General features: G+C 41.8%; 1 protein-coding gene and 1 long non-coding RNA gene across 2 annotated transcripts in view; both read left to right on the top strand.

Moving 5' to 3' along the window:
- The window catches only part of LOC109930086 (stromal membrane-associated protein 1-like), a 251,251-nt gene that overhangs the window by 2,619 nt on the left and 221,776 nt on the right, over positions 1-26,856 (top strand). The window lies entirely within an intron of this gene.
- Positions 3,711-12,786, top strand: LOC125483082. Its single transcript, XR_007262075.1, has 3 exons — positions 3,711-3,948; positions 5,293-5,393; positions 12,483-12,786. It is a non-coding gene; the product is annotated as an uncharacterized LOC125483082 (long non-coding RNA).

Genomic DNA, 26,856 nt, shown 5'->3' with positions numbered 1-26,856 from the left:
GGCCAAGCAGCATCATAGGAGCTGCTCGGCCTGCTGTGTTCATCCAGCTCTACACCTTGTTATCGAAGAACAGTAGTTGGTTCTCTTTGTCCATAGGTGCCTGAGTCTTAACTATGATTGCAAAACATTGTCTGCACCATTAGTAGCAGCAGTACGTACGGTCTGCAAGAAGCACTGCAGTTAATTCACCAGTATTCCTTTGATAGCACCTTCCATACCCACCACCTTGACTACTGAGAAGAGCAAGCACATTGTCATTCCTTTCTTGTCGCTGGGTTTATATCCTAGAACACTCTCTAACATTACTGTGGTTGTTCTAACTATAACAAATACTGAAACAGTTCAAGAAGGCAGCTCATGGCAAGTAAGAATGAACAACATATCCTGACTAACCAGTGACGCACACATTCTGTAAATTAATTAAAAATTAAGTATCATAAGGGACCTGGGTAGAAAGAATCTATTTTAGTGGTGGAAGGATTGAGATCAAGAGGTCACAGATTTAAGATAATTGGCAAAAGAAACAATGATTTCCTGCCCTAAAAGACATTGGTGAACAGGCAGGTCATTGTAACAATTAATAGTGATTACTGTTGGACATTCAGCTAATTTATAAACTCTAATATTTTATTGAATTCAAATTTCACTGTCTACCAAGGTAGGATTCAAATGCACATCCCCAGAATGTTAATAAATAAAAACAGAAAATGCTGGAAAAAGTCAGCAGGTCTTGCACTGTCTGTGGAAAGGGAAACAGTTAGCATTTTGAGTCCAATATGATTCTTCAGAACCCCAAAGTTCTCTGGAATTCAAAAGGAGAAACTTTTGGATTTGAAATGTTCATCCAAGTTCTCTCCCCACAGATGCTGTGAGACCTGCTGAGCTTCTCCAGAGCTTTGATTTTGTTTCAGATTTCTAGTGTCTGTGGTATTTTGCTTTCCCCAGAACATTAAGCAGGTGTTCTGGATTACTAATCCAGTGACATTACCACTACACCACTGTTTCCCTCAAAATCTGAAATATCTGAAAATAAAAAAAATCATCATTATAAATTATAATTTAACGAGGCCAGTAGTTTCTTAACTGAACTTGAGATCTTGGAAAACAGTAAGTTGTGAGGCTTCTTGTAATTGAATTGCCAGAGCTCAGTTGGAAGAGCAGTAGCAGAAGAGAGTAGCGGAGTGAACCTGGGGGTGACTGGCAGCAGCAGAGCTTCCAGATTAAAATCTGAGGAATAGGGTCCAGATCAAATTCAGTCAGAGCAGCAGCAAGAGAGAAGCAGTGTGAACTGAATCCAGAGGGGGGAGCTCCTGAGGTGATGCCATAGTTCAAAAAGTGATATAGAGCAAGAGGATTGGCTACTTGGGAACCAATTTTAGAGAGTGAGTGAGTAGTACCAGGAGGGAGACAATCCTTATTTTTGTGGTTGTAGTTTGTTAGGAATAGAGAGTGAGAGAAAGAAATCTGATTTTGATAAGTGGTGCGTAAGATTGAGTAATTGGTTCCTAGCTTATTGTCTGTATCTGATAAGGTTTGCCAAGGCAGGAGAACTTGGCCCTGTGGAATGATCCTCCTGCAATATGTGGGGAAATCAGTGAAGTTCGGGTGCTTGGTGATCAGTTAGTTGTGTCTCATGGTGATCAGTTATGCAGGAAGTGTTCAGCTTCAACCCCTGTTTGATTGTTTAAAGCAGCTGGAGCTGTTGACCTGTGGATGGACTCTCAGTTGTGTATCTATGATGTTGTAGATAGCACGTTTAGCAAGCTGCTCATTTACAGATAAGGGCTACAGAGGCTGAAAAGCATTTGTTGACCAATAGGAAGATGTGTGGAATCATCATAGAATCCCTATAGTGTGGAAGCAGACCATTCAGCCCATTGAGCCCACACCAATCCTCTGAAGAGCATTCTACCCAGACCTCCCTGCTCCCACACATCCGTGTAACCTTGCAATTCCCATGGCTAACCCACCTAGCCTGTACATCCCTGCACATTGTGGGCAATTTAGCATGGCTGATCCACTTAACCTGCATCTCTTCGGACCATGGGAGAAAACTGGTGCACCCAGAAGAAACGGGGAATATGTGCAAACTCCACAAAGTTGCCCAAGGATGGAATCAAACCTGTGTCGCGACAGGACAGATTTCTACAGAAACTTAGCACCCATGGACCAGTCGTACCAGGAACATTCCTCGTCACAATGGATGTTTCGGCAATCTACACCAGCATCCCCCATGATGACAACATTGCTGCAACAGCCTCAATACTCAATACCACCAACTGTCAATTTCCAGATGCCATCCTACAACTCATCTGTTTCACCTTTGGCCACAACGTCTTCACCTTCGATAGCCAGTTCTTCGTTCAGACACATGGAGCAGCCATGGGGACCAGATTTGCTCCCCAACACGCCAACATTTTCATGCACAGGTTCAAACAAGACTTCTTTGTTGCACAGAAGTCTGACCAAAGCTATAAACCAGATACATTGACCACATTTTCTTCCTTTGGACTCATGGCGAAGAGTCACTGAAACAACTACATAGTGATACCAACAAGTTTCATCGCAGAATCGGACTTATCATGGACTACTATTTAAAAATCAGTCTCATCCTTGGACACACGCATACATAGAACATAGAACATCTCAATCAAGGACAGTTACCTCCGTACCTCACTCTATTGTAAGCCTACAGATAACCTCACGATGCTGCACTTCTCTAACTTCCATCCGAAACATATTAAAACAGCCACCCCCTACAGACAAGCCCTACGCATACACAGCATCTGCTCAGATGAGGAGGAACGAAACGGGTACCTTAAGGTGTTGAAGGACGCCCTCGTAGGAACAGATGCGATGCTCAACTCATCGATTGCCAGTTGAACGTGCCACAGCAAGAAACCGGAATGACATCCCCAAAAGACAGACATGGGATACGTCCGATAGGGTGCCCTTTGTCATCCAGTACATGCCGGAAATGGAGAAACTACGCCCCATTCTTCGCAGCCTTCAACACATTATTGATGACAATGAGCCACCTTGCCAAGATCTTCCCCATGCCTGCACCTCTCACCTTCAAACTACTGCCAAACCTTAAACAGACCATTGTTCGCAGCAAACTACCCAGCCTTCAGGATAACGTCAACTACAATACGGTACAACCCTGTCATGGTAACCTCTCAAAGACATGTCAGATCTTCGACATGCACGCTACCATCACAGGTGGGAACACCACCCACCACGTGCACGGCAGATACTCGTGACTTGGCCAACATTGTCCATCTCAAATGCTAGGTCTTATGAGGAAAGGCTGAGGGTTTTGAGGCTGTTTTCGTTAGAGAGAAGAAGATTAAGAGGTGACTTGTTAGAGACGTACAAGATGATCAGAGGATTAGATAGGGTGGACAGTGGGAGCCTTTTTCCTCGGATGGTGATGGCTAGCATGAGGGGACATAGCTTTAAATTGAGGGGTGATAGATATAGGACAGATGTCAGAGGTAGGTTCTTTACTCAGAGAGTAGTAAGGGCGTGGAATGCCCTGCCTGCAAAAATAGTAGACTCGCCCACTTTAAGGGCATTTAAATGGTATTTGGATAAACATATGGATGATAATGGAATAGTTTAGGTTAGATGGGCTTCAGATAGGTTTCACAGGTCGGCGCAACATCGAGGGCCGAAGGGCCTGTACTGCGCTGTAATGTTCTATGTTCTATGTTCTACAGACAAGGATGTCCCTAGTCATGGTGCATTAGTGAAACCATGCAGACACTACGACAATGGATGAATGGGCACTGCGTAACAATCGCCAGACAGGAATGTTCCCTCCCAGTTGGGGAACATTTCAGTGGTCGAGGACATTTGTCCTTGGATCTTCACGTAAACTTCCTCCAAGGTGGACTTCGGGATACCCAACAATACAGAGTTGCCAAGCAGAGGCTAATAGCCAAGGTCGGTACCATGAGGATGGCCTCAATCAGGATCTTGGGTTCATGTCGCACTACAGGTGACCATAACACACTATACACGAAACATGCTCTCGCTCCTCCCCCACACTCTCTCCCTCACCGCGCGCACAGTCTCTCTCCTCCCCCCGCCCCTTGCGCTCATGCAACTATGGGGTGAATTTATATCTGCAGTTACATGTTATTTTGTTCAAAAAGCACACAATTTATAGACAGAACACCATATTGACTGACTGACTATGAATTCCTATTCTGGAAATAAAACCAGTCTGACTCCAAACCAAAACATAAGCAGATTCTAAACAAGGTCTCACACCTAACATGCATTATCTGACCTAAAATGTCACCTCTTCTTTACACTAATAAAACTTTTAGTTCTCTCAGGACAGTGACTTCAAAGGAATTCAAGGATTTACATATACGTATTAATCAATTAAAACCTTCTAACTGATTAAAGATTTAACACTATCTTAGGTTTGTTTAGTATATCCTCAAAGGTCTTTGATCTTTTACTTTGTCTGATACTGCATCTTTCACTAACACCTGAAGAAGTACTGAGGCTCTGAAAGCTTGTCTTTTCAAATAAACCTGTTTGACTACAACCTGGCGTTACGTGATTTCTGACTTTGTCCACCCCAGTCCAACACTGGCACTGGCACCGGCACCTCCACACTCAAATGGTATGGTACCTCCTAAAGTCAGGGTTAGGGATGTCTTCAAATGAGGCCATCTGGGTACAGCTTTGGAAAAAGACGTGATCACTTTGCTGATATTATACTATAGGCCTCTCAACAGTCAGCGGGAGATAGAGTAGATATTAAGGCAACTCACACGTGCAACAGAAACAGGGTTATAGCTGTAAGGATTTTAATTTTGCAAATATTAATTGAGATTGCCTTAGTGTGAAACATTAGATGGGTTGGAATTTTTAAAGTGCGTCTAGGAGAGCTTTTGTACTAGTATACAGACAGTCCTACTAGAGGTTAGGCCTAATCCTTGACCTAATCCAAGGGAATAAATCTGGTCAAGTGGTTCTTTCAGTGGGTGAGTATTTTGGAGATAGTTACTGCAGTGGCGGGAACATAGCACAGCTGAGCGAACCTGGGCTGAACAATGGCAGGAGCTACTGGATAAATACCTGTAGAGTGACATCAGTCAGTGTGGGACCGAGATGGGGGGAGTGGAGCTGAATCCAGATATAGAGCTCTAAACATTAAGTTCCAGCTCAGAAAGTGACGTAGGCTTGGCTGTTCAGGAACCAGGTTTAGAGACTGAGTCAGTCATGTTCGGAGGGAGATAGAATATAAAATCCTTACTTTTATTGTTGCAGTGCCACTTGAGGATTTAAACTCGTGTGGTGGAGGATGGGGACCAGAGCAATACATCGTATGGAGTGTTTGAAGAGAAGAGAGGAGCGAAATCAAGTCTCTAGTAAGAACAACAGGCAGGGCCAAGTTAATGAATACAGCAAGATTAGCAGTCTGAAATATATTTAATGCAAGAAGTATAACGGATAAGGCAGATAAGCTTAGGGTCTGAATTAATACATGGGACTACGTTGTGGTGGCCATTACAGAACCTTAATTGAAAGAGAGTTAGGACTGGTACTTCACCATTCCAGAGTTTAGATGTTTCAGGCATGATAAAAAGTGATGTAAAAGAGGGCAAAGGATTTGTATTACTGATCAATGAGAATGTCACAGCTATACTAAGGGAGAACACCTTGGAAGGCTCATCCAGTGAGGCAAAACGGGTAGAACTAAGAAGAAAAGGGCACTCATCATGATGAGATTATACTGTAGGCCTCCCAATAGCCAGCAGGAAATAGAAGAATAGATATTAGCAAATCATGGAAAAATATTTTAAAAATACAAGGTGGTTGTGGTGATTTTAATTTCCCCAATATTCACTGGGACTCCTTTAGTGCCAGGGGCTTAGATGGGGCAAAATTTGTTACGTGTATCTAGGAGAGATTCTTGATATGTATATAGGCCAGTGAGGGAAGGGACCATATTAGACCTTGTCCTGGGGAATGAGCCTGGCCAGGAAATTGAAGCTTCAATGGAAAAGCATTTTGGGAACAGTGATCATAGTTCTAAGTTTTAAGGTAGTTATGGAAAAGGATAAGACTGGTCCTTCAGTGAAAGTACTAAATTGAGAGAAGGCTAATTACAATAATATTAGGCAGGAACTGGAATTGTTGGATTGGGAGTAGTTGTTTGAAGGTAAATCCACATGGAAGTCTTTTAGAAATCAATTGACCAGCACTGAGGACCAGCATGTTCCTGTGAGGATGGATGATGAGGATGGCAAGATTCGGGAATTTTGGATGATGAGATGTTGTAAGTTTAGTTAAAAAGAAATTGAAGTACGTGCAAGATTTAGGAAACAAATGTAACATTGCTCGTTGTTTGAAGTAGAAGAAAGCAGAAGTAGAAAAAAAAATTAGAAGAGCTGGAAGGACCAATGATCTTGGCAAGTAAGATTAAGGAAAATCCCAAGGCATTTCCTTATATTAGGAGCAAGTGGGTAACTGGGGAAAGGGTAGGTCCACTCACCACACTCGGTAACATCATCAGTGAGGCCTCCAATGATGCAATGTTGTTTTACTCCACTTGGATTTTATACTGTCTGGTCCATCATTTCCGGTTTTGTTCTCTGTGAGTTTGTACGTAGGGTCCAATTCTATATGTTTGTTGATTGCCTTATGGGTTGAGAACCATACCTCCACAAATTCCCATGCGTGTCTATGTTTGGCCTTCATGGCTACCCTGGAAACTACATTAAAGGACAACAGACTCATGGACGAAACGCAGCAAGTCATCTGACAAACTAAAATCCCCACACTAAACCGAAGGAACAGTTGGGACACCCTGAACGTATTGGAGAGAAAAGCACTAGATAAACTCAAGACAGACAAGAACATTATAATTCTACCAGAGGACAAAGGGCGCATGACCGTCATTATCAGCAAATAGGACTACGTTAAGAAAGCAGATACAAACACTTACCAACAGGTGGCAATAGACCCAACTCTACAGCTAGGTGACACTGAAGAGACTAAAGGATGCAGAACAGATAACTAAGACTGACTACGTGAGAATGAAACCAATCCCCCCACTTCTGTGGACTTCCTAAAGAACACAAACCAGACATCCCCCATTGACCCAGTTTTTCCCTACCGGGCACACCTTCACACAAGCTGGCCAAGGACCTACAACAGAGACTGAAAAACCTAGGTGACGGATCACCCCAATCCATCCACTCAACCCAAGAATTCCTCAATACCCTCAACATAAAAATCAGCGATAATGCGGTTATGGTATCCTTTGACATCACAGCATTATTCGCGTCACTCGACATCCCACTGGGCACATTACTAGAGGAAGCAGGAATGCAGACCAGCAGCTCCATCAGCAATGACAACATACTCAAACTACTAGACCTGTGCCTCACCACACACTTCGTCTTTAATGGTCAAGTATACAGACAGATCAATGGCATCCCAATGGGGTCACCCATCTCGGGACTCATTGCAGAGGCAGTTATGCAAAGACTAGAACACACCACCCTCCCCTGCATTCAACCTAAACTGTGGATCCAGTTGTAGACGACACGTTTGTTGTTATTAATAGCAACAAACTAGAAGGGACCCACCGCCTCATCAGCAACGTATTCATGGGGATTAAATTCATGAGAGAAGAAGAAAACAACAATCCGTTTCCGTTTCTGGATGTCACAGTTGAACATATGATGAACAGGGAGTTCCAAACCTCAGTATACAGGAAAGCAACCCATACTAACCAAATCCTCAACTTCCACAGCAACCACCCCAATGTCCACAAACAAAGGTGCATTAAGACACTATTTAAACAGGCCACCATTCACTGCAACACTCCAGAATCAACCAGGAAAGAGGAAAAGCACCTATACAAAATCTTTGCTATGACCGATATCCCCGCAACTTCATCTGCCAGTGCCTACTAAATAGACACGAGAACACAGTACGCCCTAGCATATTGGCCACATTGCCCTCCTTCAAGAACTTATCAGAACTGATAATGAGACTCCTAAGACCACTAGCAATCATGGTAGACACAAATCCACAGCCACGCTACAACAAACATTCAAGGATTCAAGACCTCATTCCCACAACATGCAGAACCAATGTAGTTTACAAAATACCATGCAGTGGCTGCCACATTGGACAGACAGGAAGGAAACTAGCCATCAGAATACGTGAACATCAGCTAGCAGCAAAATGACGTAATGAACTTTCTTTAATATCAGTAAACTCGGACAATGAAGGCCATCAGTTTAACTGGGACAACGTAACCATAGTAGCCCAAGCCAAGCATAGACACGAACAGGAATTCCGAGAGCCATGGTTCTCAAGCCAGAAGGCAATCAACAAGCATCTAGAATTGGACCCCATTTACAAACCTATACAGAACAAAACTGGAATTGACGGACCGGTATAAATTCCAAGTGGAGTAGAACAACATTGCTTCATTGGAGGCCTCACTGATGTTACCTAGCATGGTGATGAAATGTCTGAACGAAAACCAGCCAGCTTGGTGAGCAAGACAACAACCCGAGCTACAAATTTTTGCTAAAGCTTTAGACTGGAAAATGGCCAATATGTTTTGTTCAAGAAAGCCAACAGGGATAACTGAGGAAATTATAGGCTGCTGAGCCTTACATTAGTTGTCAGGAAATTATAGAGAAGATTCTTAGGGACAGGATTTACTTGCATTTGGTGAAGAACAGACTTATTAGGGATAGATTCTGCAGGGAAGGTCATGTCTCACAAACATGGTTGAGAGTTTTTGAGAAGGTGACGATGAGATTAGGGTAAAGCAGTGGATGTTGTACATGTGGACTTTACTAAAACATTTGACAAAGTCCCTCATGGTAGGTGGTCCAGAAGATCGAATTGTATGGAATCCATTGTCTTTTATGGCCAAGCCAACTTTGTGTCCAACTTGCCAACTCGCCAACTCGCCAACTCGCCAACTCTGAGTGTTTGCCTTCTCCAGTGTCATAATTATGCCACCCGGAAACTGAAGGAGCAGCACCTCATATTCCACCTTGGGAGCCTACAGCCGAATGCCCTAAATGTAGACTTTACCAGTTTCAAAATCTCCCCGCCCCCAGCCTCATCCTATGACCAACCCTGCCTTTCATCCCTGGCTCCTTGACCTGACACAACCTTTCCATCTTCTCTCCTACCTACCCGCTCCTCCCACCTCACTGACCAATCCCCACCACTGCCTACCTGCACACACCTAACTCCATCCCAGCTACCTTCTACAGCTCCACCCCTTCTCTCTGTTTATTTGAGCTCCCCTCCCCCTTCCCCATTTCTGAAGAAGGGTTCTGACCCGAAACTTCAACTTTCCTGCTCCTCTGATGCTGCCAAGTCTGCTGTGTTCCTCCAGCTCCACACTGTGTTATCTCTGACTCCAGCATCGGCAGTTTTTACTATCTCCAACTCTGAGTGTAGTTGTGGAGGGGTGTTTTTCTGACTGGAGGTCTGTGATCAGTGACGTTCAGGATCAGTGGTGGGGCCTCTGTATGTTTTATGTACATGTATGTGTACATATATGTGAACGATTTGGATGAAAATGTAGATGGTCTGACTAGTAAGTTTGCAGATGACTTGAAAATTGGTGGAGTTGTGGGTAGTGAGAAAGGATATCAAATGGTGGTGCAGGATATATATCATCTGGCAAGTTGGACGGAAAAGTGGCAGATGGAGTTTAATCTGGACATGTGATGCAATGCATTTTGGGAGGTCAGTTGCAATAGGAAAGCATGTAGTAAGTGGTAGGACCCTCGGGAGCTTCGATATACAGAAGGATCTTGGAGTATACGTTCATAGATCCCTGAAAGTGACAACCCAAGTAGATAAAGTCAGTGAAGAAGGCTCACGGTATGGTTGTCTTCATTGGTCGGGCCATTGAATATAAAAGTTGGCAGGTCATGTGGCAACTGTAAGATATTGGCCAGGCAGCATTTAGAGTACTGTGTGCAGTTCTGGTCACTGCACTATAGGGGGCTTTGACAAGGGTGCAGAAGGATGTTGCCTGGATTGGTGTGTATTAGCTGTAAGCAGAGGTTGGACAAACTTGTATTGTTTTCGCTAGAGTGTCGGAGGCTGAAGGGCGACCTGGTATATAAAATGACAGGCATGGATAGGGTGGATAGTTGGAATCATATAATGACAACAATGTAAATAGAGGCCATTCAGTCTACATCGACCGTCCGTAGAGCAAGTTCAGGGGACCCTGGATGTCATGGCGTTTGATAAAGAAAAAGAAGGAAGCATGTGTCAGGTACAGCGCAACAGGAGAGGCCCTTCAGAGGTATAGAGTGCATAGGGGTTGCTTAGGAAAGAAATTAGGAGGGCAAAGAGGGACTACAAAATATCTTTGGCAGATGTGACGAAGGAAAACCTCTAATGCTTTTTAGAAGTATATTAAGAGTAACAAGATTACCTGGGAAAGAGTGGGACTTACTGGAGACCAAAGGGACAACCCTGTGCATTGGTGAGGTCTTAAATGAATACTTTTCACAAAGGAGAAAGGCATTGTAGCTGGAGATTCATTCGGGACGATGAGGTTCCAGAACATGTTAAAGTTAATAAGGAGGGGTAAATGTTTTAGTGGGCATCAAATTGCATAAATCCCAAAGGCCTGATGGGGTGTATTCCAAGCTGCTATGGGAGGCAAGGGAGTGTTTGCTGTGGCCCTGATGGAGACATTTAATTCTTTGGCTGCAGGTGAAGTGTCAGATGACTGGAGGATAGCCAATGTTGTTCTTTTGTTTAAGAAGGGCAACAAAATTATTTTGGGAATTTACCAGCTAGTAAACCTTAGGTCATTGGAAGGGAAATTATTCACCAAGATTCTTAGAGACAGGATTTACTTACATTTGGAAAAATATGGACTTATTAGTGAAACACAGCATAGCTTTATGTGGGGGGAGAATGTATCTTACAAATCTGATTTTTCTTGAGTAAGTGACAGAGATGATTGAGGGCAGATGGTAGATGTTGACTGCATAGATTTTATCAAGGCTTTTGACAAGGTCCCTTTTTGCAGGCTGATACAGAAGACGAAGTCACCAGGGTTCCACAGCTGGTAAAATGGATACAGAACTGGCTTGGTCATAGAAGACAGTAGTGGTGGGAGGGTATTTTTCTGACTGGACATCTGTGACCAGCGGTGTTCTACAGTGATCAGTGCTGGGATCCCCTTGTTTGTACTATGTGTAAATGATCTGGAGGAGAATGTAGATAGTTTGATTCCTAAGTTTGCATACATCAGAAAAATTGGGGAAGCTGCAAGTAGTGAGGAGAATTGCCAAAAGATAGGGGCTGGAAACTTGGGTGGGAGAAATGGCAGATGGAGTTTAATCTGGACAAATGCAAGGTGATGCATTTAGGAAGGTCTAATGCAGGAGGAAGTATACAGTTAAATGGTGGAACCCTTAGAATAATGAACATGAAGGGATCGCGCTGTACACATCCACAGTTCCCTAAAAATGGCAACACAAGTGAATAAGGTGGTCAAAAAGGCATATGGCATGCTTGCTTTCAGCAGGCATAGAGTAAAAAGTATTGGCAAGTCATGCTGCAGCTGTATAGAACTTTAGGTAGGCCACGTTTGGAATACCGTGTATTGTACTGGTTGCTACGCTACCAGAAGGATGTGGAGGATTTGGAAGGGGGTACAGAAAAGGTTTTCCAGGATGTTTCCTGGTTTAGAGAGTGTTAGCTATGAGGAGAGATTGGACAAACATGGTTTGTTTTCATGTGAATGTCAGAGGCTGAGAGGTGACTTGATAAAAGTTCACTAAATTATGAGAGCCATGGATAGAATGGATAGTCAGAGTCCTTTTTTTTGCAGGGTAGAAATGTCAGTTCCTAAGGGACGTAGATTTAAAATAAAGGGTAGAAAGTTTAATAGATATATGAAGGCAAGTTTTTTTTACACAAAGGGTGGTAATTGCCTGGAGTGTGCTGCCAGAGGTGGTAGTAGAAGCAGATGCAATCGCAGTGTTTAAAAGGCATCTTTTACAGATGCATGAATAAACAAGGAATATGGACTGTATAGAGGCAAAAGGTTTTAGTTTAGAAAGGCGGCATGTGTTGGTGCAGGTTTGATTGGCCGAAAAGCCTGTTCCTGTGCTGTGTTGTTCTTCTGAAGTTGTGACTTTTCACTACGGACAATTGAAATACTGAAACTCAACAAGTGTTAACCCAGTATGAAATGGATCTCATTGATTTTGATGCTCCTTATCCCAAACAAAGACCTTTGGCTTTCCATAATGAGACAGAAAGTTAATCAGCTGCTGTATTAGCAGTCGGGGAAAATAGAAGTGAGGCTACAATCAACTCGGTCATGATGTTATTGATTGGCAGCGCTTGCTTGAAGTGATGAATGACCTAACTCACCTGTTTTCTTATGCATCTGTTTTAATCTTGTCTTCCAAACTATGCCACCTGGGAATCAGATTTATGATCCTGAAATAAAGGAGAAGAATGAAGACCACAGGAGAAGGAGAGACTTCTGAGATAATTAACTAACTCTGGATCTTGTCAAGCCTTTTATATATGTTTCAGTGAGGTGAGGTTTTCTCATTGACCTATAGAGGAGACAAATTGGCCAAGTTTATTTCTTAATGAGAAGATGGAACCACCTTGACAATGGAGGTGACATGAGCACCTACACCCAGAGTATTTACTTTTGCAAAAGCACCCAGTAACAATCGGCTGCTATTAAAGTTCAAACCTCGCTGAGTCCTGTTCATTCTTCTCCTTGGGTATGTATATTGGAAATTTCAAAATTTCAGCTGAGAAATCTATTGGAATTAATATTTAATGTGCATGTTCATATTAAGGTTTCATATATTGGGTTGAAATTGTTGTACAATTTTCCTTGTGTTCCTGTTTCTCTGATAAAGCACTTGCGTACAGATTTCCTAATGAGAAAAAAACAGCTTTTATTAATTGATTGTCAGAATCTCTTTTAATAAGTGGATGATGATTGACATTGTTTTTGTATCATCCCACCTTCCCCATCTTGTATTTATTTTAATGTTTGCTTGTTTTGCTTAGGGAACAATTTGATGTATGTAGGTTATTAATATCTACCTACTTATCTCTGTTATCCCTTCTGCCCTACAACACTGTCGACCCCAAAGATTTCTTCACTCTATAGGTTGCAGTTTTTGAATATTCCTGTTTCTTTTAATCATTCTACCATTGGTGACTGTGCCTTCAGCTGCCTAGACCCCAAACTTGGGAATTCCCTCCTTAGGGCTCTAAATGTGCAGATGATACTAAACTAGGGGGCATAGTGAATTTTTAGGATGATGTTGAGTGACTTCAGAGGAGCATTGACAAGCTAGCCAAATTGGCAGACACCTGGCAGATGAATTTCAATGCAGAAAAATGTAAAGTAATGCATTTTGTTGGAAGAAACCTGGAGAGACGGTACAGGTTTGATGGTACAACAGTATAGGAGCAGAGGAAGCTCTGGCTTCATGTGCATGATGAAGGTGGGCAGGCGAGTTTCACCAGTTGGTAAAAAGGCTTATAAGATCTTTAGGTATAAAAGCAAGGAAGTGATGCTACACCTATGCAAATCATTGGTCAGGCTACTTTTGGAGTGTTGTGTTCAGTCCTGAGCACCTTATTTAAGGGAGAATTTTAAACTCCTGAAGAGGGTTCAAATGGGAATTTACTAGAATGGTACCAGGACTGAGGGATTTTAGATACAAGAAAAGATCAGAGAAATTGGACTTAGTCTCCATGGAGAAGAGAAGATTAAGAGATTACTGTATTGACATGCTCAAAAATTGAGCAATTTTGACAGGGCAAAAGGAGGACATTATGTTTCCATTAGTTGGTACATTAGTAATGGGGGTCACAAATTCATGATTGTCAGCTGGTAGTGAGACGGGAAGAAACTTCTTTACGCAGTTGTTAGGATTTGTAATGCGTTACCTGGGAGAGTGGTGCGCGTGATTTCCTTAGGAGGTTTCAAAAGAGCTGGGTATGTGTTTGAAAGTAATGGAGATAGAGCTAGAAAATGGGACTAGCTAGGTAGCTCTTTCGGGAGTCAGCACAGACAAAATGTGTTGAATGGCCTCTTTCTGTACTGCGAAGTTCTGTGATTCTTGCCTCATCCCTACTTACAAACACTCATTAAAATCTGCCTATTTGAGTTTTCAGTTATCTGGTCTAATACCCTTATGTGATTTGATGTCATAACTTGTAGCGTAACAGTCATATAAAACACCTCTGGTTGTTTTATGAGGGGCACATTATGAATTTGCATTTCCTTATTCTGTATCTTGGGAGGTACAGAAAGTGTTGCTTTGTTAATCAGTAGCATCTTTCAAAGATGTATGTGATATGCAACAATTGTGCAACAGTTCTAGAGTCATAGTCATACAGCACAGTCCATGCCGAACATAAGCCCAACTAAACTAGTCCCACATGCCTGCTTCTAGCCCATATCCCTCCAAACCCTTCCTATTCATGTACTTATCCAAATATCTTTTAAATGTTGTAACTGTGCCTGCATCCACCACTTCCTCTGGAAGTTCATTCCACACAGGAACCACCCTGTGTAAAAAAAAAAAATTTGTTTCTCATGTCTCTTTTTGAGATTCTCTCCTCTCACCTTAAAAATGTGACCCCAGTCTTGAAATCCCCTATCCTAGGGAGAAGACAAAGTACCATTAACAATCTATGCTGCTCATTATTTTATAAACTTAAGGTCACTTTTCAACCTCCTATGCTGCAGTGAAAAAATTCCGAGCCTATCCAGCCTCTCTTTTTAACTTAAACCTTCCATACCTGGCAACATCCTGGCAACATCTCTTCTGGATCCCCTCCAGCTTAATAATATTCTTCCTATAACTGGGTGACTAGAATTGGGCACAGTATTGCAGAAGAGGCCTCACCAATGTCCTGTACAACCTCAACATGACTTTCCAACTCCTATATTCAAAGGACTGAGCAATGAAGGCAAGTGTGCAAAATACCTTTTTAATGCTCTGTCTATATGTGATGCAAACTTCAAAGAGTTATGTACCTGCACCCTTAGGCACCTTTGTTCTACAAGGCCCTACCATTAATTGGACAAGCCCTACCCTTGTTTGTTGTGCCTCACATTTATCCAGATTGAACTCCATCTGCCATTTTAAGAACATAAGAACATAACAACTAGGAGCAGGAGTAGGCCATCTGGCCCCCTCGAGCCTGCCCCACCATTTAATAAGATCATGGCTGATCTTTTTGAGACTCAGCTCCACTTACCCGCCCACTCACCATAACCCTTAATTCCTTTACTGTTCAAAAATTTATCTAGCCTTGCCTTAAAAACATTCAGCGAGGTAGCTTCAACCGCTTCACTGGGCAGGGAATACCACAGATTCACAACCCTTTGGGTGAAGAAGTTCCTCCTGACCTCAGTCCTACATCTGCTTCCCTTTATTTTGAGGCGATGCCCTCTAGTCCTAGTTTCACCTGCTAGCGGAAACAACCTCCCTGCCTCCACCTTATCTATTCCCTTCATAATCTTATATGTTTCTATTAGATCTCCCCTCATTCTTCTGAATTCCAGTGAGTATAATCCCAGTCTACTCAGTCTGTCCTCATAATCCAACCCTGTCAACTCTGGAATCAACCGAGTGAATCTCCTCTACACCCCCTCCAGTGCTAGTATATCTCTTCTCAAGTAAGGAGACCAAAACTGCACACAATACTCCAGGTGTGGCCTCACCAGGACCCTATACAGCTGCAGCATAGCCTCCCTGTTTTTAAACTCCATCCCTTTAGCAATGGCAGACAAAATTCCATTTGCCTTTTTAATTACCTGCTGCACCTGCAATCCTACTTTTAGCGATTCATGCACAAAGACACCGAAGTCCCTCTGCACAGCAGCGTGCTGCAATTTTTTACCATTTAAAACATAGGCCATTTTGCTGTTATTCCTACCAAAATGGTTGACCTCATACTTATCAACATTGTACTCCATCTGTCAGACCTTTGCCCACTGACTTAGACTATCTATATCCCTCTGCAGACTTTCAGTGTCTTCTGCACACTTTGCTCTACCACTCACCTTAGTGTCATCTGCAAATTTTGACACACCACACTTAGTCCCCAACTCCAAATCATCTATGTAAATTGTAAAGCATTGCGGTCCCAACACTGATCCCTGAGGCACACCACTAGCTACTGACCGCCAACCAGAAAAATACCCATTTACCCCTACTCTTTGCTTTCCACTGGTCAACGAATCCTCTATCCATGCCAATACATTACCTGAAATACCGTGCAACTTTATCTTATGTAGCAGCCTTTGGTGTGGCACCGTGTCAAATGCCTTCTGGAAATCCAGGTACACCACATCCACAGGTTCCCCATTGTCCACCATGCAAGAAATGTCCTCAAAGAATTCCACCAAATTAGTTAAACATGACCTACCCTTCATGAACCCATGCTGGGTGTTCCCAATGGGACAATTTATATCCAGATGTCTTGCTATTTCTTCCTTAATGATAGATTCAAGCATTTTCCCCACTACCGAAGTTAAGCTAACTGGCCTATAGTTACCTGCTTTTTGTCTACTTCCTTTTTTAAACAGTGGTGTCACATTGGCTGTTTTCCAATCTGCGGGAACCATCCCAGAGTCCAGTGAATTTTGGTAAATAATTACTAGTGCATTTGCTATTTCCCCCATCACCTCTTTTAGTACCCTGGGATGCATTTCATCAGGGCCAGGAGACTTGTCTACCTTTAGCCCCATTAGCTTGCCCAGCACTGCCTCCTTAGTGATAATGATAGTTTCTAGGTCCTCACCTGCTATAACCTTCTTGCCATTAGTTTTCAGCATGTTATTTGTGTCTTCCACTGTGAAGACCAAAACAAAATAACTGTTTAATGTCTCGGCTATTTCCTCATTCCCAGTTATTAAATTGGCCTTCTCATTCTCTAAAGGACCAATGTTTACCTTCTCCACTCTTTTACGATTTACATATTTATAGAAACTTTTGCTGCCTGTTTTTATATTCTGAGCTAGTTTACTCTCATAATCTACCTTACTTTTCTTTGACCATTTAATCAAGATCTCTTTGTAATCTTAGAAAACATTCCATTTTTAAATATTGGCAACATTTTTAAAAAGCCAAGTTATAATATTGGGTGACTATTACTTGGCCAATTTTTAAAATACTCAACTACAAAGATTGCATGTAGCCAGACCTAATGGTAGTTGGATAATTTACAGAGGTTTGTAATTTACTAAATGGACTTGTTGTATCTACTTTTGCACTTGCATTCAGTCCACTATTAAAAAGACTTCCTGCTCATTATTGTTCTTTACAGCTATTGCAACTGATAACAAATTGGCTGTAATTGAAGAACATTGCTCATCAAGTCAGCTTCATTATAAAATGTGGTCATTTGGCCCATCAAAGTTGTGTGCTTTCTATAGAAGTCTGCCTAGACCTAAGGATCCTTGCAATCTTCCTAAAATACAAGACCAAATGTATGAAAGCTTTTGAGTAATAGTACGACTTTACCAAGCGCAAATGGCAATATTCATATACTGTAATGGTGGCAAGGGTTAGTAAAGTGCACTGTGGTGTTGAATTTCTGCTTATTTCAGGTGAAAATCTGCATAACAAGGTCTCCAATAGAAGAACCAACCATCTGTGGACACTAAGTATGTTTAGACCTAACGCTTCCCCATGATAATCTGTTGGGCAGTTTAGTGATTTCCTTCCTGTTTCAATTGAACTTTGCCAAATCCCAGGAGGCAAAATACTAATTTATCTGGGAGGGAAAGTAGTTAGCTGAGAGGTAAAGGAAATACTAATTATTAACTACTGTAAACTTAATCATTGTTTCCCACCAGCCGCTAATATAAAGGTTATAAGATATTAAGTAAAACATATTCCTGCTTCATTTAGGCATTTTGTCTGATACAAGTGGAGAAATGATGAGGACTAAATAGAAGCTGTGTGCAGTTCTTCGGCAAACCTGCTTATCTCAGGTCTCCTTGACCTGTTCATCCTCCCTGGACTGACCTATCCCCACCCTAACTCCCCACCTATACTCACCTTTACTGGCTCCATCCCCGCCTTTTTGACCTGTCTGTCTCATCTCCACCTATCTGCTCCTTTATCCATCTTCCATCCGCCTCCCCCCTCTCTTTATTTATTTCAGAATCTTCTTCCCTACCCCATTTCTGAAGAAGGGTCCAGACCCGAAACGTCAGCTTTTCCGCTCCTCTGATGCTGCTTGGCCTGCTGTATTCATCCAGCTCTACACCTTGTTATCTCTCTTTTGGGAGGTGATGGCTTTGCACTCATTGTCACTGGACTAGTAATCTAGAAACCCATGCTAATTTCTGGGCATGGGTTCAAATATTACCATGGCAGATAGTGAAATTTAAACTCAATAAAAGTCAAGAAGTAAGAAATCTAGCCTAATGGTGACCATGTAACTGCTGTCAATTGTTGTAAAATTCCATCTGGTTCCCTCATGAGAACGAAATCTGCCATCATTACCTGGTCAGTCTTGTGTGACAGTTCAGTCCCACAGTAGTGTGGTTGACTCTTAGCTGTTCTTTGGGCAGGTAGGAATGTGCAGTAAGCCAGTGATATTCTCATCCCATAATGTTTTTTTTTCTTTTAAAAAACAGCGTATGTCCACTGATGTGGCAGTTTTGCTTGTTTCCAGGTTGGCCAAGAAAACTCTGGTGCATCAGGCTCACAACATGCTTAGACAATTCTTTGAACATTAGCATTTCCACCAACAGATTAATGCTTCAGAGGCATTGAATGAAGTAGCACTATAACAAGGAAGCTAGACTTCCATGATAATGCTAGGAGCAAAGGTTGTTACAACTGCAATTCACTATGCAAATTCCTTCCTCCTGTTGGTTATGTTTCATATATCCATGCATAAAAATTTTCTAGTCACTGCTAAACATACCTTACAGGGGTATTGAACCACAGAATTTAACAAGTATCCCAGCTTCTGCATTTTATGCGTTTAGTAACTTGAGTTGGTTGTTTTTGGATCATTTTCAGCCTGCAGATTTAATCTGTTGGTTTTCATTGTATCTTTGTGTAAGTGACATCTACCAACTATATCAAGAAACTGAAATCACAACCCCCAGATTGTACTACCAATAATTTGAGGTGATAGAGCTGCAGTTCATTAAAATTTCACCTCTTTCTCTTACACGTCCTGATTTTACAGCTATTCCCAGACTGCAATTTGTATCTGAAGACAGAAGCATAGCATGTTTATTTCCTTACTAGACTACTAACATCTGTTTTTACTCCAAAGGACCGGTACTCTTTACTTAATCCTTTTTTAAATACCTGTACAAATCCCTGTATGTTTGCCTTCCCTACCTCAGACCACTCAATACTCTTGATGTGGCCCTACTTCTATATTCTAAAGGCCCTTGCAGTAAAGGATAACATTGAAGTTGTCTCCCTAATTACATGCTGTACCTGAAAGTTAACTTCAATTTGCTTACAAGGATACCCAGCAGATCCTTCTGTATCACAGTATACTGCAGTCTGTCCACTTAAATAATCTATGATTCTTTCCACTAAGGTAGGTAATGTTGCAGTTTCCCGTGTTGTACACCATCTGCCAAATTTTATCTCCTTGCTTAACCTGTCCACTGGATATCCTGTTATCATTGTCCTTGCAATTTGGCTTCCCACCTATCATTGTATTGTAACAAGACTTGCAGACACTCAATTCCAACATCAATTCATCAGTATAGATTGTAAATAGCTGACATCCCAGCGCTATGATGCTCCACTGATTATAGTTTGCCAACTTTAAAACGACCATTTGTCCAATTTGATCTATTGTGAGAACAGATGCCAATTTCTACCTCCAGTAGTAGAAATGATTTAAGTTTTCACCCTTGAGTGATCTATCTAAAGTATCTTGCCGTTCTAGAGAGAAACATTGGAGAGTGGCTGATTCTTTTAGGCTGTGATTTGAAAATAGAGGTCTCTAATTGGCTTTGCACATAACTATAATAGATATAACTCGTGATACTCTGAAGGGAAATTGATTCGGCTGACAAATGGAATAGTGCACTCATTTATTCATATTGTAGAGAGAGCTTTTAACCAATCTTGATCAGTCAGCTACTGTGAAGTAAAGTTTGGAATGATTAAACTGACACCTGAAGAATGGTTGTCGTTCAGTACGAACCCAGGCATGGGAATGCCATTTTTGAATTTTAACTAAAAATTGTAATCATGCTGCTATTTACAATAGCAAGCTCTTTAGCAAACAGACAAACATATGCTACTGTACTGTACAAATGTACAAATGAAAATCACAAATTGCTATACAGTGCTTGAACATCATGGCTGATTGGATTATGGCCTCAACTCCACTGTATTGAATTGGCTGGCTCCTCCCATGTGATCTAACTTTACTATCTAGTCTACTATGTAGAACCTTGTCAAACGCTTTGCTAAAGTCCACATAGATAATGTCTACTGCTCTGCCTTCATCAATCTTTTTTATCACCCCTTCAAAAAAACTCAGTCAAGTTTGTGAGACACTATTTTCCGCGCACAAAGCTATATTGACTATCCCTAATCAGCCCTTGCCTTTCCAAATACTTATAAATCCTTATCCCTCAGAATCCCCTCCAATAATTTACCCACTTTTGATGTAAGGCTCACCCAAACAGTTGAGCTAAATAATCTCTGGATTGGTACCTGAGCCATGGGGCAAATTGGCATAGGGTAAATAAAGTCAAGGAGTTAAATGAATGGTTCAAAGATTGTGTGGGTGGAATGACTTTTAGTTCATGGGGCATGGCCACCAGTACTGGGGTAGAAGGGAGCTGTTCTGGTGGAATGGGCTTCACTTGAACCGTGCTGGGATCAACAAAGAACAGTACAGCACAGGAACAGGCCCTTCAGCCCTCCAAGCCTGCACTGACAGTTTTTGCCCTTTCACATTAAAACTGTCTTCACTTAACGATCCGTATCCCTCTATTCACTTCCTATTCATGTGTTCGTCCAGGTGCTTCTGGAATGTTGCTATTGTGTTTGCCTCTACCAACACTTCTGGCAGTGTGTTGCAGGCACTTACTACCCTTTGAAAAAACTTGCTCACATCTCTTTAACGCTGCACACGCGCACACACACCCTGTGTGCCCTAGTAATTGACTTGTCAACCCTGGGAAAAAGCCTAATACTTTCCACTCCATCCATGCCATTCACAATCTTATAAACTTCTATCAGGTCACCTTCCAACCTCCTGTGTTCTAGTGAAAACAAACCTTTCTTATTAGCTAAAATTCCCCATACCATGCAACATCCTGTACAACCTTTTCTGTACCCTCTACAAAGCATTCACATCCTCTGGCAGTATGGTGACCAGAACTGTATGCAATATGCCAAGTGTGGCCTAACTAAAGTTTAATAAAGCTGCAGCATAATATGCCTATCCTTGTAGTCAATGCCCCTTCCAATGAAGGGAAACATGTCGTAGACGAGTTTTACTACCTTATTTACCTGCGCTGCCATCATCAGTAATCTGTGGACCTGCACACCCAGATCCCTCTGCATATCAATACTCCTAAGGATTCTGCCGTTCACTAATTTCCACCAGTACATGACCTTCCAAAATGCAGCACCAGTGCACTGACAAATCAAATAACTAGAGCTGTTGAAAATACTAAACTAATTTGGCTGGGGTGGGAGGATTTGGAGAGAGGGGAAAATGTAAATTTACAAAGCAAGAGGATGTGGCAGAATTATAGGCAAGCTATCTGGATAACAATGGCCAAAGTAGGACAGGAAGGGATGGAGCATAGAAACAGAAAAACAGCAGCCAATGGGGTCAAAGGGGGAAAATGATTTTGCTTGAATGCATGTGGTTTTCAGAACAAAACAGAAGAGTTAATGATTCAAGTAGACGTTGATGATTCTGATCTTGGTCCTTACAGAGATATGATTCCAAGGAGATCAAAGGCTAGGAATTAAATATTTCAGCATTTTATAACTTAAAGGATAGGTAGGAAGGGAAGGGTCATGGAGTAAGAGGCAATTTAGCATGGCTAATCAAACTAACCCCCACATCTTTAGCCTGAGAGAAAAAACTGGAGCACCTAGTAGAAACCCATGTTGACATGGAGAATGTGCAAACTCCACACTCTCTGAAGGCTGGAATCGAACCTGGGTCTCTGCTGCTGTGAGGCAGTAGTGTTGACCACAGTCATCATGCCACCAGTTTATGAAGTAGTGGAAAGCAATGTCAGCCAGTTGTCGAAATCTTTTGTTTTCTTGAATTTTACATATTCCCGCCCCAAGTAGGAAACTTGCATCATTTGGAGAAAGCAAGTACTGCAGATGCTGGAGTCAGTCAATACAGTGTGGAGCTGCATTGATGAAGGGTGTAAACCCGAAACACCGATTTTCCTGTCCCTCTGATGCTGCCGGACCTGCTGTGTTCCTCCAGCTTCACACTGTATTGAAACTGCACCATTGTTGGAAGTCTTGCAATGCTGGTTATTAACATGTCTGGACATTGTATTTTTTGTAAGCTTTTACCATATCAGAAGCATTGAATTCTATAAGAAACATACTGGCATACATCAATAGAAGTATTAAGAAGTTCAATATAATTTTTGTCTGCCGATTTTAGATGTACTTTCTCTGGGATGACTGGAAATCCTAATTGTTAATTCTTATTTTCCAAGAATCTAGTTTCAGCTGTATGGCTGTGAAAATTTCAATCACTTATCGTTCAAATATCAATCAAGAATCCAATTCCAGTACAGGAAAGAAACAATTACTTTTTGTTGTTCTGGCCAAATGTAGTGGTTTAGGTAATTTTGGAAATTAAATTGGGTGATAGAAGCTGAACCTAACAAGCACAATTTCCAGCAGTGTGTTAATGCAATATCCTGAATGCGTCCAAAGTAGCACTATCTTAACCAGTTTATTTGATCTTAATGTGAATGTAGATGTATGAAATGCATTTTTATAGTAATCAATTGGAAGCAGCATTGAAGCATTTAGATCTTACCAATGCAGCAACAATGTGATTAGTTCAAACACAGAAGCCCATGTAAGGTAGTGTGAAGAAAATAAAGACATCCTGCAGATTAGGTCTGATATTTCAGCAGAAAATGCTAGCAAAGCCTGATTTGATCTGAAATTACCGTATCCTAATAAAAGACTTCACACACCAACAAATACAAACTGATAGCAATATGTCTGTACCAACCCAGCGCTGTCCTGTGATTTAAAAATACAGCCACTAACATGACCAAAAGTAATTTGACTTGTATCAATAAAGCTCTAAGCTACAAGCAAATCTCACTCCAGAAAACTGAGCATACATTCCAGCTAACAAGTTTGTTATGTGAAAGTTAATTTTCGGAGTTCGAGCATCGTAGTAAACTTGAATATTTCAAAACTATTTCATTGGTTGAAGAGCTTTGCACAATCCAGTAGCGACTAGGAAAGAAACAAATGTACATACACACAGGAAGGGTCACTCGGCCCGAAATGTTAACTCTGGAGAGAAATCAGATGCTTCCAGACGTGCTGAGCTTTTTCAGCAATTTGTTTTTGTTTGATATACAGCATCCGCAGCTCTTTAGGTTTTTTTGTTATTAAGAAGCAAATATTTGAGAAACCAAGCTGAAACTGAACTGTTAAAATGGAAGACCCTCAACAGTTCCGTTTTCTCACAAGGAAACACACCAACTTCTCTATGAAAAGTCTGAAATCTAAATATATAGTATCTTCAGGAAACCTGAATAAGATTTAGGAATAAAAAGAACAAGATAGATTGGGAGCTCATTCAAATGCATCACTAATCAGTCTTCATTGGGGGAGTTTGGTCCCCCTTCCACCCACCCACCCCCAAAAAAGAAGAAAAAATAGAAACTGAGCAGCAGAGTTCGAGTGAAGTGGGGTAGGTCATCATTCATCTATACAATTACAATGTGTATCCTTCTTTGTGCAACTGTGGATTCTAAAATTGATTGCAGTGCTAACAGTAAGCTATTAAAATGAATGGCATTTGAAAAATGGTAGACATTTTAAGAAAATAGTTTGACTTGTAAAAAAGCCTCGTCTGAGATGAAGTGTTCTAGGAGAGGGAATTACCACCAAAGAAGTTAAAGATAGAATCGTATTGGGGGGTAGAACCTACAATATGGCAATTATGAGTGGGAAGCCAGAGGATTGGGAAAGTTTTTAAAAGAACAACAGATGACCAAGAAAAGGGAGAAAATAAACTTTGAGGTAAACTTGCAAGCAATATCAAGGTGAAGCCACTTCACCAGGCGAAGGAGCAGCACTTGAAAGCTTGTGATTGCAAGCAAACCTGTTAGACTATAGCCTGGTGACTTCTGACTTTGTTCCTCCCAGTCCAACACTGACACCTCCCTATCATGAATATCAAGGTGGACAGCAAGAGCTTCTTAAGTATATGAAAAGGAAGAGAGAGGACAAAGTGAACACGAGCCCCTTTGAGAATGACCTGGGAAAACAGGAAATGGCAGAAGAGCAGAATAAATAATTTGCAGCAGTCTTCAGTAATAGCATTCTAAAAATACTAAACAATCAAAAGACAAAAAGGGAAAAATAAATAAACACAACTATCACTGGAGAAAGCATACTATGGAAACTAATATGTCTGAAAACTCTTTAGTCCCATGGACCTGATGGAATGTGTACTAGGATATTAATGCAAGTAGCTACAGAGAGGGGATGTGCTGGTAGTAATCTTCCAAGAATCCTTAGATTCTTGGAAATGCTGGAGGATTAGAAAACTGCCAGTGTAATAGCATTCTTGAAAAAGGGAAGGAAATAGGCAGTAGTTAACAAGAGACAGGCTATATCAGTATGAATAGAGGAGTGGCGAACTGTAGACAGATTTGGGATAATGGGGACATTTTTCACAATAGCAGTCTGTAAGAAATAGTGTGCCAAGTTATATCTGATAACTTGGACAAGGGAAGTGAATGTGCTGTAGTCAAGTTTGTAGATGACAAAAAATTTGGTAGGGAAGCCAACTGATGAGGGTGATCAAGTCTACAGGGGGATTCAGACAGTTTAAACAAGTAGACAAAAACTTGGCAGATGGGACATGACGTGGGAAAATGGGAAGTTATGCACTTTAGCAGGAAGAATAGAGTTGTATATTAGGCTGTTGTGGGAGATGAGGACAGAAATTATGGGGTCCTGACCCAAATTTTTTAAATTGTCTCTGGCCATCAGAAAATGCCAGAGGACTGGAGGACGGCTAATATGTTTCTGCTGTACTAAAAGGGTGGTAAAAAGAGACTGGGGAACTATAGACCATTAAGTCTAATTTGGGTGGTAGGGAAACTTTGAGAAAATAGTGAAAAAGAAAATGAATCTCCATTTAAATGTTTGATCAGGGATAATTAGCATGGCTTTTTCAAAGGGAGGTCATGCCTAACAAATCTGGTTGATTTTTTTCAAAGGAGGTAACCAAGCATTTGGACAAAGATAGGGCAGTTGTTGTAATTTATAGGGACTTCAGCAAGGGCCGTTGACATGGTTAAAGCTCGTTAGATCCAAAATTGGCTTAGTGAACAAGAGAAGAACAGAAGAACAATACAACATTGGAACAGGCCCTTTGGCCCTACACGCCTGCAGCGACACATTTTACCCTTCCATACTAAAATTGTCTTCACTTACAGGATCCGTATTGCTCTATTCCCTTCCTATTCATGTAATTGACCAAGTGCTTCTTGAATGCTGCTATTGTACCTGCTTCCACCACCACCTCTGGCAATGCGTTCCAGGCACTCACCACCTTTTGTGTGAAAAACTCACCTCGCATATTCCCTCTTCTGCCCCCACTTTGCACCTTGAACCTGTGTCAAAGTAGTTGACCCCTCATCTCTGGGAAAAAGCCTCATACTTTCCACACTATCCGTGCAACTCATAATCTTAAACTTCTATTAGTCGCTCCTGAACCTCCTGAAATCCAGTGAAAACAAACCCAGTCTATCTAACCTTTCTTTCATAGCTAAAATCCCCCGTTACCAGGCAACTTCCTGGTAAACCTTTTCTGTACCGTCTCCAAAACATCCACATCCTTCTGGTGACGTGGTGGCCAGAACTGTATGCAACATTCCAAGTGAGGCCTAACTAAAGTTCTATAAAGCTGCAGCATAACCTGTCTATCCTTATATTCAGTGTCTCTTTCAACGAAGGCAAGCATGCCATTATCCTTTTTTATTACCTTATCTACCTGCACTGCCACTTTCAGTGATCTATGGACCTGTACACCTAGATCCCTCTGTATGTCAATACTCCCAAGGGTTCTGCCATTCACTGTATAATTTCCACCTGTACATGACCTTCCAAAATACATCACCTCACACTTGTTTGGAATAAACTCCATGTGCCATTTTTCTGCCCATGTCTCCAACTGCTGTATATGCTGCTGTATCCTCTGACAATCCTCCTCACTATCTGCATCTACACCAATCTTTGTATCATCCACAAACTTACTAATTAGACGGTCAGTCCTCAGTAAAGGGCTCACCTTTGTCCCCCTCCACCCACAGATCAACTAATACCGCTCACACTTGGACATAGAGCAGTTTTTCCGCCGCCTCCGCCTCCGCGCTTACTTCTTTAACCGTGAACCTAACCCTCCCTCTACTGACCCCTTCTCCCGCTCCCAACACACCCCCTCCTCCTGGACACCACCCCAAGGCCTCCTACCCTCCCTCGACCTCTTCATCTCCAACTGCCGTCGAGACATCAATCGCCTCAACCTCTCCACCCCTCTCACCCACTCCAACCTCTCCCC

This window comes from Rhincodon typus, chromosome 5, assembly GCF_021869965.1.
Source record: "Rhincodon typus isolate 14 chromosome 5, sRhiTyp1.1, whole genome shotgun sequence".
Classification (NCBI taxonomy): Eukaryota; Metazoa; Chordata; class Chondrichthyes; order Orectolobiformes; family Rhincodontidae; genus Rhincodon; species Rhincodon typus.
This window is presented reverse-complemented; position numbering and strand designations above follow the sequence as displayed.